This window comes from Symsagittifera roscoffensis, chromosome 2 (assembly GCF_963678635.1).
Source record: "Symsagittifera roscoffensis chromosome 2, txSymRosc1.1, whole genome shotgun sequence".
Taxonomy (NCBI): domain Eukaryota; kingdom Metazoa; phylum Xenacoelomorpha; order Acoela; family Convolutidae; genus Symsagittifera; species Symsagittifera roscoffensis.
This window is the reverse complement of record NC_087063.1, coordinates 65,677,881-65,693,748: the sequence shown is the minus strand read 5'-3', so window position 1 is coordinate 65,693,748 and position 15,868 is coordinate 65,677,881.

Here is a 15,868-nt window from a genome sequence, read left to right as displayed (position 1 = left end):
GTTAGAACCGTTTTAAAAAAAAGACATCACTTTAGTACATCCTAAAATATACTACTTTTGATGGAAGGATGGATAGACAACTTACAATCAATTTATGCTCATCTGTCCGCTCAAGCGTCTCTTTGCGCATTGGCCTTAGAAGAAGAACAACGAGTGATTTCGGATCTATTTATAGGCCGTATGAGAGAAACGGAAATTCAGAAAAAAATGATCTGTAGAAAAGGCAGATCGGACGAAATGTTAAAAGCGGCTCTCGAAATCTAATCAAGAGCCACAACAGTTACATTCCTAAAAATGTTTTTTTGCGTTTTTTTTTTGTTTTTTGTTATCGAAATTTCTGCTTTTTTCTACCGCTCGATAATTTTTTTTATTGCTCATTTAACGCTGATAATTGTGTTTCTCAAAAGATTTTCATCAAACTGATTTTTATTTCAAACGCAATTTCACATTTGCTTATGATTTTCATCTAGGTGCAAGCAAACAATTTACTAAACAGCATTCCGTTTAATATTTCGTGCATTTTTAAAAAATGCTTGTCCCATTTTGCATTTTTTCTTTTGTTTTTTCATTTTTAATGCTTGAAATGTGCAGTTGAATATTTTTTATATGCGTACATGTAGGAGTTTCAAGTTTTTTTATTGCTAATGTCTCTCTTTTGTTTCGGCTTATGTCTGCTCAAGTTAAAGTGGTTTACTGATCGCTGCGCAATTTGTTATCTCAAGGTTTAACTTTAAATTATACTTGCAGACCCTTGAGTGATGGGAAGAACTTGCAGCTCAAGTTGTTTTCCTCCCGACTAATAACCTAGAAAAAAAATTGTACGTGGTCAGGTGTTATGTCATAGTACTTCCTGGTTTTTTGTGTCTTGATTCACAAAATATATTTATTAACATTTGTTGTTTTGAGAAGAAGTGATCCAAGTTTTGGCTATTCGGTTTCAAATTTAAGATTTCAGATTGAACTCTGAGATTAAAAACGTATTTTTACCATAAAGTACAGTATAAAAAGATTCCTTCAAATATGTTGAGTTAACAATTCGAAAATTGACAGAAAAAAAAACAAGATTGCTCGTATCAAGGCAAAGCCCTGAATTTTCCGACTGCCCTTTAATTGGTCTCAAAAATTTTTGTATTTTTAAAATTGGTAAAACTAAGAAATTAAGGCTGATTATCTCGAAAATTGGCTCTTTTTTCCTTTCCCCCACCTGGAATTTTTCATAATTAAAATTAATGTTCGCATTGTTCGATTGTCATGAAAGTTGACATGCTAATAAATTAGGCCATGATAAACTTATTTGCTCTTCATAGTAAAATCACTCGTTAGAACATAAAAATGATGCTCATGTGAAGCGGGGGGGGGGGGGGGGGGCGGCGAGGACAAAGAGCTCAAAAATTGAGTGTTACAGTTTGAGTCATTTATGGAATTAATAAAAACCAATTAGCTGCCTCAATTCAATTTGAAACGATTTTGTAGTGCGCAATAATTCAAAATAGAAAATGAGCAGTTTAGTCAGAGTCAAGGCCGGTTACTTAAGTGGTGTGCACCCACGGCTGGGCCCATCCAGACCAAGATATCAAACCCCAGTGGGACCAGAGCTTTTTAATTTTGGTCTGAATAAAAAAGAGGTTTGTAATTTTGGTCTGTACACGAAAATAACAGAAAATTTCAGACAAATTTCGTCTATGTAATAAGCCGTTTTTGACGGATTTTTTAAACATTGAAAAGTTATTGTTGTCCTGAGCTTTAATTTGAAAAGATATTTTACCTGTGATTATGTTTCGAAAAAAAATGGGGACTGAAAGATTGCCATTTTGGCCAATTTGGGACAATTAACGCGCGATATATTTCGCGCTATCAACGCGTAAGCGCAGATTTAATCCGTCTTAGAATTCATTCCAAATTGGTTGAAGGAAGCTTATTTGCCATAATTGATTTGTTACTAGGAGCGAAATTTATCACTCAGTAATTTATATGGCGTGGCGGATTGATTTTCACGGAAAAGACTTTTTTTCAAAAAATTTTCATTCTTATTTATTACATTCATTTTTTTCATGTTTCTACTGCTCCATAGACCTTAAAAAGCAATTGGAAAATTCAGGGCTTCGCTCTGATACGAGCACTCTTGTTTTCATTTGAAGCAGTGATGAGAGCATTTTAATCGGCATCAGTCTCAATATTTGTAAGCTTTGTCTGTATAGATGTTTGTACACACCAATTTTTTTTCTGTACAAGAGGTGGCATCCCTCATGCTGGAGGGACCAAACGCTTGAAATTTATTTTAGCTTAATTTCAGCCAATCGGAATTGAGTATTCAAAAATCTCAGGGAAATCGCAAAAGTCTCAAAGTAAGCAAATGAAACGCGGCTGTTTGCGTTAATTTTGACCGATTATATAATAAGCAGATGAATAAAATTAATGCTGGATCGAAGGCGATTGGAACAATTCTAATAGTTCTAGGATATCGATTTACAAAAAATGGAAAAACAAAAAACTAATTTTTTGAAACCTGCACCTATTATATTATAATTTTCTGTCAATATTGACTTCTATTTTGTGAGAACGGCATTTAGCCAAAAGGAACGGTTAGCGATTTTGATTGGTTGAAACTTTTCCAGCAGTCGGTCCCTCCAGCATGAGAACCCTCCCCTGTACAAGATATCATGTACTTTCTAGGAATTTGAACAGAAGTCTGAACAAGACTGCTCGTACATCAGCGCAAAGCCCTGAATATTCAAACTGTCCATTTATTCATATCGAATACTTTTTAGGAAATGAAAATATTAAAAACCTATAAATTTTGGAAAATATCAAAGAGTGAATATTGAGTCGTACGAAATTAGTACGACCAATTAGCTAGCCTGAATTCAATTTGGAACGATTTTGATGTGCGGGATAATTCGCCACGCATAAATAATTTGCGTTACGCTCTCAGCATTATGAATAAACTCTTCAAAGCGCGCATATTTTAGTCCAGAATATGGTCAGCTTGGCAATTTTCAAACCCCTCAAAATAAAAAAAAATTGGAAGTAAAATATCTTTTTAAGTTTGAACTCAGTAAGTCGATATCTTCATTGGGGTTACAAAATTTTGTTGAGAACTATTATTGCGATCGGCAAAAATTGACTGACGAAAAAACCACACTGAGCATAAATTTTCCGTTTTCTCCTAAAATCGGAACAAAAATGAGCTGTCGATTGTATATTATATATTTTCAAGTTTACATATTTTCCTTTCTCAGTATCGAAAGCACCACAAGCCTTCGTTTTCGTATCTGTGTAAATTATTCTCAGTTTTAAAAAAATTATTTATGTAATTAGTGTGTAAAGTTTAGCTAGTGAAAAAACATTTTTAAAAAGTAAGTTGAAGTTTGGATGCGCCGATAACTCAATTTTGAGTACTTTTGCAAGTTTTCTTCGTCAATAACTCAGTTAAAGCTAAAAACAAACATCATTAAACAATAACTTTATTCAGATCAAAGCCTAAATAACTTCCACGTTTTTTTTAATGAAAGCAAACCATATTTACTTACAATAATTAGCTTTCAGCTCTGTTTATATCAGAGAACTTTTTGTTAAAGTGATTTTTGAGTCAATGCGAAAAAAACTTTGAATCTGGAGCGTTGAATTAGGGGCAAAGTAAATTATTGTTCAAACGACGCTCTATTGATATCAGTAAGTATCGGATTTTGTTTTAAAAACTTTTCTTTTGAATTGAAAACCTGAGGTAATTTGGTTCTGTTTTCTTATTTCAATAGATATATTTTTTTCTCAAAGGAATTCCACGAGCTGAGCTAAGTTGTCCAGTAGCAAACTTACAGGTAGGTTGAAATAACTTCAATTAGCATCTTCGAACCGTGAGCAAAAAATTCACATGCTTCGAAATTTCAAGGCTATTCAAAACTTAACTTCAGAGTTACATACAAAATCAAACCAGCCTCCAGTTTGAATTTGGATTTGATTTGAAGTTGAATTTTTGGTTAAGTTTGAAAAAACAAGAACTTTTCCAATTAACAGGAAACATTTTGCGAAAACACTCACCGTTTCACTAATTAATAATAATAATTGTAGTTCCTGCGAATCGCAGAGGAGCTATCAGTAGGCCTTAACAGTCCTGTCGAGGATAGTCCATTTGTATTATCTCCCCACATTCCAGACAGGGTTATTTTGCTGAGCGAAGCTGTTTTTTGCGACTCAAGGCCGTTTTTTTGCGTCTAGAAATTTAACGTGGTACCACTATTGCAGCCAAATTTGGTCAGGTTGTGGCAGACCTGAAGTTGGAGGTCAAGTGAGAGCTTGTCCTCACACACTATCATTGCCATGGCATGGGATCGAGTACACGATCTGACGATCTCAAAGTGAACGCCTTACCACTGTGCTAAGTGCCTCCCCGCATCCAGTTTCAAGCGTTAATAATCGATTATATTACGATTTTAGCACCAGTCTCACTATAATTGAGAAACAATCAATTTTAATCAATTAATAATCGATTATAATCTCTCTTTTTAAATTCAAATTATAATTAATTATAATCCATTATAATCGATTATAATCGATTATTTATTCGTCTATTTTTTGATACAATTATAATCGATTATAATTAATTATAATCCATTATTTTTATTCAAATTTCTATTTTATTAGTTTTGCACAAAAATCCATTATAATTGATTATAATTGATTATAATCCCTTTTGTTTGTCCATTTTTGTCTTCGAAGTTGCATCTAAATTACCTATGTTTTATGCTTTTTGTGTACGTTGGTTCCTATGAAAAATGAGAAAAAATGTTTTTAAAGTTTTCCAATTAAATCAAATTTATAAAAAAAAAATTTCATTTCTTCCCCATTAGAGTTGTTTTGTGATGCATATTTTAAGCTTTTTTAAACACCAAAGCATCAGCAGATTGATTTAGTTTTATGATTGATTCGGAAAATTTATTTTTCATCTACCGCGAGAACCTTTCCACTCATATGAAAGGATCTCTATGAAATTTTTGTTTCGTGGTATAACTTTGTGTTCAGATGAACCAAAGTGTTCAAGAGATCTCTCTTTTAGAGATTTTTTTATTGACACAAAAAAATAACCCATAAGATATATTTCAAATATAAGAAAATTTCGGCAAAATAAGAGATTATAATCGATTATAATTGATTTTAAAGGTTTTTAGTAAGAACTATAATCAATTATAATCAATTATAATCGATTATAAGAGATAATAATCTCATGGAAAATATCACGATTATAATCAATTATAAATCCCTTGAAACCTAATTTTGGTAATTATAATCGATTATAATTGTCAAAAAATTATCATTATAATCCGTTATAATCGATTATTTACGCCTAAACTTGGATGCGGGTCGTAATTAACTAACAAGCGGTAAGCATCGCGAGCTGCAGTTCGGATAAATAAAATTTAAAAAACAATTCAGGTTTTGAGAGCCTGAAAGGGTTTTTGCTATAGACGTTTATGCGTTTGTGTCTATCCATCTACTTTTGGCTGAGCATTGATTTTTTAACGGTGTTTATTCCAGAAAGTCAGAAATGGTCTTTGTGTAAAGCTGGAGAGCTCTAGCTTGCTTTGATAAAACCTAATATTTATAAAAGGCTATTCGGCTGTCGTGAATTTATTCCAAGACTTTGCCCGACATCGGCTGAATTCGTAAATGGGGATTTTGCAATATCTGAAAAACTGACTGTAAATTTGTGAAAAACCAGACTCGATCTAAAAAACTGAACATGATTAAATAAAGTTCGCGGAATCAATTTTTAAAATTTTTTGAAAAGCTGCTTTTTCAGGGACCTGTTAGCCATACCTTCTCAAGCAATGAAGGTGATATATTAGCCGACGTTCATGTTTAGCACTGTAATTTTTTCGATACATTTTCTAGAGATTTTTTTTCGATACATTTGTATTGGCAAGATATTAGCGGGGTTGTGGGCTCGAGTCTCGCAGATGGCATTGTTTTTTATTTTTTGAAAAACTCTACTTTTTATTATATTTCAAAGCTTCTGTTTGCTATTTATTAGGTTGTTTTTGTAACCGTGTAAAACGAATTTTTCGTTTGTTACAGATTCGATGTTCGTGCAACGCTTTTTATAACTGTTTTTATAGTTAATGCCAAATTGTTGGCAATATCTGTGACCTTGGGCAGTTTAATCGGTCAAAAACTATTGCATTTTTGGTCAGCTTTTCGGAAACTTTTTTTACGTGTGGAAATTACCAATGAGAAGAAATTCGACGTCAAAATGAGCAGTTTCAGGTTAATTAACTTCGTTCAGATTCGTTGGCCGGAAAGACATTGCCCACAATTTGGCATTATCTATAATTGTGGGTTAAAGTTTTCCTGTTGGCTATTGTACAAATTTTGCGCGTATTATAAAAGTAGAAGCTACTTTAAGTTGTCTTACTTTTACATGAAGAAAAATAATTTGCTTTAATTTATTTCGTGCCGATGCGAACTTCAGCTTATCTAGTGTCGAACTATGTCGAGCTGCAGCTCATTCATATGGTGTTTCTTTTTTTGGCCACAGCGCACACTTTATACTTGACGTTAAAGGGGCAAGAAAAAACTACCGGTGAAATTATTTCATTGTAAACTTTTGGGGACATTTTTTTGAATGCCAATTTATTCGGATTAATTAGCCGCCAATGTTTTGGCAATTTTATTTTATAGTTTTTAAAGAACATCTATTTTAAAATCAGGTAAATTGCTTCTTCATTTTGATTATTTTTTCATCCAACTTTTTCAATTGATTTTTTTAAATGTTTTTCGAAAACATCCGGTCTATTTTCAGAAAGTTTTTGATCATCCCATTTTTTTTTTGAAAAATGGTTCGAAATAATTGGTTTTGTAGTATAGCTAAGAAGGAGCTAAAAAATGGCACCAACTATTATTTCCGTTCTCTCCAGAATAAATTTTTAGATCTAGGATTCCAAGTTTCGTTCGTTTTGACTTACGTGTTATTCACTATACTATTTATTTCATGTTTGCAGGTAACAAGAAGGAGGGGTGATGGAAGCTAAAAGTCTTAAAATTTTCGAACATTTTTTAGTCTTGTCAATCTCAAAATCTGTTTAAATTTTTGTCTTTATGATTTTTGATGCATTGTAGTGGGCTAAACTGGAAGTCTCCTTGTTACATGATTATTTTAGCAAGATTAAAATATGCTGCAATAAATGTAAACGTAAAAAAATCAAACCTAAAAATCAATCAAAAGTAAACGTAAAAAACTCATGTTTTAAATCAAGTTTAGGTGCTTTAAATGGATGCACCGATTAATTCAGAGCTTCGCACTTTTCACTAAAATAATTATGGTAGCGGACTTTTCTAATGATAGGTCACGTAAATCAAGCTTTCAAGTGTTATGTAGCTGACCAGGAGCAAGGTAAATGGCTAAAGCATCAGAAGATTACTAGACCAGCAAACTATTATTTTATTTTACGATTCGGTTTTTTCCAGCCTACCTGCATTAGTTAGCTCCAAATTTCAAAAATACTGCTTAGCATTTCAACTTCTGCATTTAAGTAGCCAGCGAGTGTTGTAACCACTTTATTGGTGGCTTGTTTTAAAGACAACAGAACAGTATATTGCCAAAAATTGGTGGCTTGTTTGTTTCAAAGACAGCAAAGCAGTGTATTGGCAAGGCGCTCTACGCAAGATATTAGGCAGGCGTTAGCTCGAATCCCGCAGAAGGCATTCTATTTGTTCTAATCTTTTTCAATTATCGTTTGTAATTTCAAAGCTCCTGGTAGCTATTATTTGCTTGAGTTCGCAAAGCGGTTCGATTTTGGCGCAAAGCTAATTATTACACTAGCAAGCGTAATAGTAATTACGCTAATTATTAAGCGCTCTAGTGAGCATAGTGTTCTAGCTAGACCTCACTTTTTTTCAACATAACTCTCAAATAAAATTGCTCGCCTGGTAGCACTTCTGCTATAATCTTGACCTGTAGCATTGTTAATTTCATAAATTGCTGTTCTCTGCTTTACTTCTCGGCTAGTGTTTGCAGCCGTGGCAAAGATAGAAGAACGTGACACCCCTAATCTACTGGTCCGAGTTACTGAACTTGGCAATAATTTTATTCATATTTATTCATAATTGACTATATTCTATAGCTGTATCATTAGTGGCTAGTGTTAGCGTTAACCCAAGAGCTCGTGGCGCAGATGCTAGAGCGTGAGACTCCAAACATTGCAGTTGCCCGATCGAATCCGAAATATAGCAAAACTTCATACTACGTTTAGGCTTACTTTTACTGTTTCTTGTTTCACTTTGAAAGGGTGTTATTTGTCGCTTTTTGCTAGTGTTTGCGAAGCGTAGCTTCTCTGTGTAATGGTTTTTTGTGGTCTAAAGTTCTCATTTCGGCTACTTCAATTTTTTTTCTACGTATTTGAGAAAGGAGAAGCTACTATTGGTTGCTTTAGTGCATCAGGAAGAATATTAAAGTGCTTCAAAATTATTTGGTGCCGAGACCACGATTCTGCATGGGCAAAAAGAGGTGACGGTTTGGACCCTAATGATACTTCTTTTGTTTTCGCTATGAGAAACTCTTTTGTTTCGGAAAAACAAAAACCTTCAGTTCTTTTATTGTTTTTTTTGGCTTTGTTGTCACAGCGTAGACTTTTTCTCGATGCTAAACGGTGTAAGAAGAAACAATGGTGTAGGTAGTGCTCTTTTCAGATGTATTCTGATACCAGAAAGCTCCTAGAAAGTCAAGTGTGGTAGCAGATTGAAGCTTTTGTGCTGTAGTTGTTGCAAACTCATTTGGAAAAATAAGCCGTTCAATTTTCAACAAAAAAAAACAAAACTTTGATTATATAATTTAAAAAATAAATTGTTTTGTGTCGTGAATCGCACTATTTTATTCTAGTTATTAATTAATCTGCAGGTTACCATAACTGGTTACTTAACTTTGACCTTGATATGCTCATTCTCTCTGGCAGAGAGAATGCTCTGCTCACTTTTTAATGTTTTAACTTTGAGATTAATTCACTTTTAAACACGTTTTTTTTATCTGTACATAAGTAGAATTAGCTATAACAAAGGAACCTTTTATCATTGCGCAGTCAAACAGTAACGAATCAAACGTGAGAGGTATACCTTCATTCTGGCAAAACCACACGGTGGATCCACCAATTCCTTGGGAGAAGTAGAGCGACTTATTCCAATTAGCAATAATTGTAAAGGAAAAAATCTATATAGATAATCTGCTAAACCCGACAGAACGATATCACCCACAACCCCACTACTGGAAAACCCACCGAAGAGCGAAACAGAATCACATAAAACATCCCGCCTGGAAAGGAATATTCGCGAACAAAAGAGATACGATGACGAAGAAATGGCCTCAATAACGTCAGAAACAAAAAGATTCAACGGCATGAGATTCGAAGAGGCCGACAAAAAAACTTAGATCTATACTTTATTTAGCCCTTGGAAACGAAGGAAAAAAAACATTTGGCCGAAAGTTCACGAAAGCTAAAATCCTACAAATCTCTTTTAAAGAGTTCTGAGAAAATCTGTCGATAGCATTCGTTAGGAAAACAAATGTAACATTCGAAAGACACAAGTTTTTGAATAGAAAACAAAGAGAGAGAGAAACATTGGAACAGTTTTGGGAAGCCCTCGCAGAAATGGCAAAGAGATGTAATATACCCGCAGGAGAAGACGAATGGATCCGCGACACTTTTATAAGTAACATGAAGAACTCGGACATTCAACGCAAAATCCTCACTGAAACCTTGCCACCTCTGGAGGCGTTAAACGTGGCCCCGATTGACAAAAAAGGTATAACAAACCACATGCAAATGATGAGTATCTTTAAATCCATTGGATATTCTTCCAACAAACCTTTTAACCTTTTTAATATAAAAAGAGAACCCACTTTAAATATCGAAAGGAGCAGCACTTGCATGAAATGCGGCGGAACATTTTCTAAACGACATCTGGCAGTGAGCCCCGCGAAGGACACACCTTGTACATCGTGTAAATATTGCGGACATTTCTCCAGACTTTGTAAATCTTGCCGTAAAAATGTAAATACTGTAGATAGCCAAATTGTACGTAATACAGACTGTAATTGTCCCTCGGAACAACCGGATGTAAATAACGACCCTTTAACTAGAGAAGGCTGTGGAGTAATAAACGCATGGTCGGAATCCGTACAGAGCGATAACGATGATTATTCTGTATTAAATGTGACAACTATCTATGACAACAAAGAACAAGAATTGAAGAAACTAGTAAACATCGGCCTAGAAAAACAAAACCAATAATTCTCAAGCAGATTCAGCAGATTCAGCTAGTCCAGTGAGTTTCCTCAAACGAAACGTCTTACATGAATTGAAGTTACCCGACCCATATTTGAAGATATATCCAGTGGATCAGGCGACGAAAGAACTCTATTGTGGTTTCACGGATAACACGATCAATATCACTGGAAAACTAATCTTACCAATTTTTTCTAATGGAAGGACACGAAAGAAACATCCTTGGAAACGACAATTTGCCAAAAAAGGGAATCGAAGTATCCCAGAAGCATTTTTCTCATCATTTCAACAAGAAAACTTCAAAGTCCATAATTTTAAATTTTGACTGAACAAAGAGAAAGAAATAGATATGATATCCAAGACCTTTGAACAACTTTTCCTTCGGATTGGAAAAATCAAAAATCAAACAACGATAACACATTTCCATGAACCATTAAAACCCATTCAATTATAGTGCAGACGCGTTCAGTAAAGACAGAATTAAACCGATTAAAACCGATTATATTAAAGGATATATCAAAAAAGACAGATTTATTAGTCCAATAGTTATCACTTGCAGAAGGGACAAATCAATTAAAGTTAGCTTTAGATTCAAAATTCATTAACAAACAAATCTACAAGAACAAGCACCAAATGTCCAACATTCACGAATTAGTCGACAACGTAGCTTCACAAATTTCAAACGATTAGCCGGAGAAGTGTGGTTTACAAATCTAGACGTAAAGAACGCGTATAGCCAACTTTCTTTAAACAATTTTACTAGCAGTCAATGCAATTTCAGTCTGGTAGGCGGAGATATAACGGGGACTTATAAATTTTTAACCGGTTTTTATGGACTGGGCGATATGCCAAATGAATTTCAAAGAGTCATGGACTCGACAATCCGAAACATTTCTTTTACTAATTGTTACCTTGACGATATTTTAGTTGCCTCCAAAGAAAGTTTTATTCATCACAAGAAGATCGTTTATAAAATTTTATCGACTTTAGATAACTACAATTTCGCAGTCAAATGGTCAAAATGTAAATTCTTAAACAAAAATAGAATGGCTCGATTTTAAAATATCAAAATCAGGAATCGCTCCCTTGATCGACAAAACCAAAGCGATCCAAGATATCCCAATTCCAAAATACCTAAAAGAATTAAGATCATTCTCCGGTTCAACAAACAAATATATTAAATTTGTACCGAATTTACCATCCCTCGGAAGCCCGCTAAGACCTCTATTAAACAAGAAATCATTTTTCTCTTGGCAAGAGTATCAAACAAAAGCGTTCCGGGAAAAAACAAGAAGTAGTTAACCTTACAGAAAAAACTCATTTCGATGTTAAACGCGTTACGAGAGTAGAAACCGACTCTTCCCATAATGGACTCAACTCCCAACAATTCCTCGAACAACTCAATGGAAACGACTGGAAAACCATATTTTTTGCTACAAGATTTTTAAATCCACACGAATCTAACTATTCGACAGACGAATTGGAATTGTTGGGAGTAGTTTTGGCGGTAGAACACTATAAGAATTATCTCTACGGTTCCGAATTCGAAGTTATTACTGACCATAAAGCCCTCCTGTCAGCATTATCACCAATTCACGGAAACAAAACTTATCACAGCCGCTTAACCAGATGGGTCGATCGTCTTTTACCGTTTAATTTCACAATAAAACACCTAGCAGGGAAAGACATGGGCTTTACCGATTTAATTTCTAGATCTCTTTCGGGAAAAGCAATCCCCCGTCTCACTACGATGAAGAATTCGTAGTTGCAACTACCGAAAAGATATACAAAGCTTCAAATCCTTCGGATAATAATAAATTGTTATCCAATATCATTGGTATAACTCCGGAAAATTCAAATTACACAAAATTACGTATTTACGTGATAATCACAGCTCTCAAACTTATTAACTCATCTAATCCAATATGCAATCAAAAACACTACGGAACTGAACTTCGTAATTCCAAATGTAGTCCTTCGGATTTTTCAAACATTGACACAACAAAAATTACTTTATCAAATTCAGCTTTTATTTATTTGTTAATTCCTAATTGTAGCTTATTTATTAATTCGCAGGATCTTAAAATTGTAAATAGTGTGAATATGTCGAATAATCAAGTTGTAATTAGTCCTTCTACTTCCGGTATACAGGTCACAATTGATTTCCCAATTTCTTCAGGACACAAAAAAAATAGTGTCTAAATACCGAGAAAATTTGAAATTGCCGGAACGAACCTTGGATTTAAACTAGCTATTCAACGCCAAGTTAGTGGCTCTTCTAATGGAGGAAGACTCCATGCTAGGTTCGATTGTTTCAACCTTTCAAAAACAAAGTGGAAAAGATTAATGCAAACTCACATTACCTCAGCGAATTTACAAAAGATCTACATGAATCCGACGGATTACTCTTCATGGACGGAAAACTAGTTATCCCATTTACCTTTTGGAATGCAGTAATGAAAACCGTACACGAATCTCACCCTGGACAATTCAGTATAAAATAGCTGACCCAAATCGTCAGATCTACTTCCACGGGATAAATTGTTTACAATGCACACAAACCGGTAGGAACTTAAAAATTATTATACCTATTACTCAAAACAGCAAACTACCACCTCTTTCCGAACCTAACGAAGAATTAACTCTTAATTTTGCCGGCCCATTAGACACTACTTGGGGAAAAACAAATATATTCTATTATGCATCGACCGATTTTCAAAATTTCCATCGGCCAAAATAACATCATCAACCTCATCAAACACAGTAATCGAATTTCTTCAAGACTATTTTTTATCTGCATGGAATTCCAAATTCCATTCGCTTCGATCATGCGTCCTGTCTTACAAGTCAGTATTTTAAATTATTTAGCAATTCTTATAATAATAAATTAATATTTTGTACAGTCGGCGACCATCGCTCTAACGGTCTTGTAAAAAAACTTGTACATACTGTGAAAATTAAATTATTATCAATTTCACTCGAACAACAAAAACCCTCTTAACAGCTCGCTATCTGAAAAATTTCTTGGAACCTACGTTCTTTCTTTTCAATCAAAAATAAAATGCTCACCATTCGAAATCCACTTTCATAGAAAACTGAATACCATCTTGGCAACTATTAAATTATCCGGTGGATTTTTAGACAAAAGGAAGTCAATTTTAAGCAAGGAACAGGCTCCTGATTGGAAGACAGAGGACCGGATTGAAGACGGCTACAAGGACAGTGTAATCCCAAAGAAGAACCAATTTCCAGCGGAGAAAGGGTACGAATCGGACTACCCACCTGCATTTAAACCGTCTTCTTCTCGCATACCTCTACAAGCCCTTTCAAAGTTGAAATACTTCTAAAGACCAACGGAAGTATAAACGGAAATCTTTTCTACAAACCACTCAACCAGAAAATTATAAATGCATCCAAATCTACGGTAGAATTATCCAATGGAAAAAACATAAGAAAATCTGACATTGCTTTTCCGAAATCTAACTCATCCTCTATCCGTTCTTTTAAAAGAAACATCTCTTTCCCATCATTTCCTATCTCTGATTTTCAAGTAGACTAAAGAAAGACTTCAAAACCGAAACCCTCACAGACAAGAAAAATAGGCCCAACGACTAGACAACAGACGGCATCAGCGACGTCGGACAATAATACTAGGACAAGAGTATCCAAGCAATCCGACAAAGCGACCAAGAACAGACCAACTCGAAACAAGGCCTCGACTTCCAATGCGGGATATTTAGCAGGTGACGAATCTATGTTCATTCGGTCGGATACATCCGACATTAGCGATTGGGAATGGATCGCGGGCGGTTTTCCCTGCAGGGATGTGATTAGAGAACGCCTCATCTCGGATAACTTTACATCTCATGATCCCTTTAAATACTCAAACATCTCAAGTTAACATAAAATCTGAGATGTTAGATGACCAGCCTCAAATGACAGATCCGTTGGATTGCCCAATCAGCATAATCCCCGCAGGACAAAGTACCACTAATTTGGGGGGGGGGGGACAAATCGGTCGACTTTCCGATTTTCGAAATCATCGATTCCTCAGACGACAACGCTACTTTTCAAGAAACCCAGCCAGAGGAAACCACTATAACTGATAACAATTTTAAATAAAGACGTTCGAGTCGAAACGCTGGACCTCCCCATTTCTATGGTAAAAGGTTTTACATAAGTATTATAGTTAAAACCGACTACAAATCTGGCTCCGCACGAAGTCCGATCTCCCTTGACGACAACGACCGATCTGGCTTCACTTCTGGCAACATCAGTGAAAATCCTTCGGACAAACCAACCCCAATTTTCAGCATTCAATCGGCAGAAAATACAGTTTGCTCACCAAATTTTTCTTTATCTGACCCACTATCTCTGTCCTCTAATGATCAGTCACTAAGAGATGCCGTGAATGGCTTCGATTATTTCATAAACTATGATAGCGAAATCTTTAAAGCAGAGCTAGAAAACTTTATGGAAGGCAACAAACCTAAAAACTGAAACTCAGACTTTTTTCTTATATTATCTCAAAGGACATTCTCAGTGCTTTTTTAAATTCTCTTAAGTCTTCTAGCGCTATTAGATTTTAAGTCATAGTTTAACTGCCGCTTATACAAATCAGTCACTCCGTCGGAGCATAAATTTTACTGTGGTATTGGTCGGTGCTTACTTTTCATTTTCGCTAGCTTCCTTCAGGGGGAGAAAAGGGTCAGTTACCTTTTTTACTAACTAATGTCATCCTAATAAAGTTTAATTTTTTTCCCACTAAGGGGAATGTCGTGAATCGCACTAGTTTATTCTGGTTATTAATTAATCTTTAAATGACCATAACTGGTTACTTATTTTTGACCTTGATATGCTCATTCTCTCCGGCGGAGAGAATGCTCTGCTCACTTTTTTGTGTTCTAATTTTTAGATTTTTTCACTTTTAAACACGTTTTTATCTGTACATAAGTAGAATTAGCTATAACAAAGGAACATTTTATCATTTTGTAATCCGTATATTTCACATCATAAATTTTTTTTTCAAACTAAATCAAAAATTTTAGTTGTATAAAATTGCATAGGACAACCTGGCGAAAAATAAATTTCAAACGAAACTATTTAAATCTTTTTCTTTTCATTTTTCCGCTTAAATGTTTTTTAGCTTTTAGTTCTTTTTTGTCAATTAAGGTTTTTGCAAGTTTGCAGCTGGTCAGGTGGAATTTGAAATGACGGTTAAACATTTTGAAGTTTTCTAACGTTTTTAATAGCCCATTTTTTGAAAATCTCAAAGACTTTTCTAAGTTTAGTAGCTTTAATTGCAAACATCGAAATAATCATTATATCAGTTTTTTATCACTAAAAATTAATAAAGTAAGGAGAATTGGTCAAGCTTTCAGGTGTTATGCAGCCTAACAGAAGCAAGTCTAATTTCGAAAACATCAGAAGATTATTAGACCAGCAAATAGTTGTGTTAGATTACGATATGAATTTTTTGAAGTCGATCCGCATCAGTTATAGCTCAAAAAAACTAGAATTTGGTGCATAGCTTCTCGTCATCGGCCAATTAGAATGAGTTAATTTTGAAATAAACAAAAAGAAGTGTGAGGCTGACA